Raw genomic sequence first — 1,528 nt, forward strand, 5'->3', positions numbered from 1 at the left:
TCTTCACAGAATTGACAAAGAAGTGTGCAGACACCAATGCTATTAAGAAACACAAGGAAATCCTAACGCATCAGCATTCTCGGAAGAGGTTGACACAGATAACATCTTAAGGAACAAAGAAAGACCTGTTCACTCTTGACACCCCAGGTGCTGTGTATGTTGCACTATAGTGCTGCATCGAGAAAACGGACAACCCTATTGATGTGGATTTTTCATTATTGATTATTGTAAAGAAATGGCGACTCCCCCCTTTAGCAGATTAGCTAAATGTTTGCGTAATTGAGGCATAAAAGTTATATTATTGTTGTTGTTGTTGTTATCCTTATAGTTCTGGTTAATTTCAAAAAATGGTTAAATATATTTACAGTTTTTGTTGCGTTCGTTATATTTAAAAGTTAATAAAGTTTTAAAATCCAACTTTGTTGGAGTGCTATATATTTTTAAAAAATCGGGTGAATGGGGCCTTGAATCGGGTTATTGTCATGTGTGGGCTTTGCAAGTGTACTGCTACAGGATCGGACATTTCAAACTCAAATGCACGTTCTTTTTCTTACCTTTCCGAAGCATGGAGCGCAATAGCAGGCAGAGAAAGGGTGATGCACGTGTTGAACACTACCTGGCCTGGCAAGTTGCTGGCAGTGCCCCCCCCCCCGCCCGGTCCTGAAAGAGGGCACACACACACCGCCGCCCCGAGTACTTCACAAATCTTTAAAAGACCATGCGCTTGTTCATGAGGCTTAAATGGTTTATCACCCCTTCTAGAACCCCTGCATCGACCCTCTGACGTTTCCTGGAAGAATTAGCACGTAACACAATACCAAGCCCTGTCAGCTGAAACCCCCGAGAAATCGTGGGGCATATTATCAAGGGGGTTTATTTCCGCTTTTTTGGCTTTAAAAGCCAAAAAAAAAGAGATAAAATTATCTCCCTATTACCAAGCTGTCGCTAACACCAGTTAGTGACAGCTAAAAGGAGATAGTGACCATCTTGGGCCCCGCTTTGCATGTCAGTGATATTTATCACTATTGACATGCAAAGTGGGCGTGCCAAGATTTTAGCGACTGGAAACAGTCCCTAACCATCGCTATCTCCTATTACCAACTTTTGGAGATATTCGCGCTAAGCGGGAATATCTCCAAAAGCTAACACCTGCCCTGAGCAGTTCTTAGCCATGTTATCCAATGGGAGGTGGATAACATGGCTAAGAGCATTAGCTCGCTAATGCATGAATATCGTTGACTTTTCAGCGATATTCATACATTGCGGCCGTTTTTTATCGCATTTGCGATAAACCTTGCTAATAGCAAGGTTTATGTGCGATAAAATTCGCCGATGTGCGGCGATAATTTTTGTCTCTAAACAAGTTAGAGACAAAAATTATCGCTAGTTGTTGGTAATATGCCCCCGGGTTTTTCCTTGCAGGAATCGGGAGGCGGAAGACTAGCACTGAAATCAGTAGTCTCACGCCTGAATCGGGAGGATTGACATGTCTGGATTCTCTACAGCTGGGGCCATAAACTACATCCGC

This window comes from Lissotriton vulgaris, chromosome 2_1, assembly GCF_964263255.1.
Source record: "Lissotriton vulgaris chromosome 2_1, aLisVul1.2, whole genome shotgun sequence".
In the NCBI taxonomy this organism is placed as follows: domain Eukaryota; kingdom Metazoa; phylum Chordata; class Amphibia; order Caudata; family Salamandridae; genus Lissotriton; species Lissotriton vulgaris.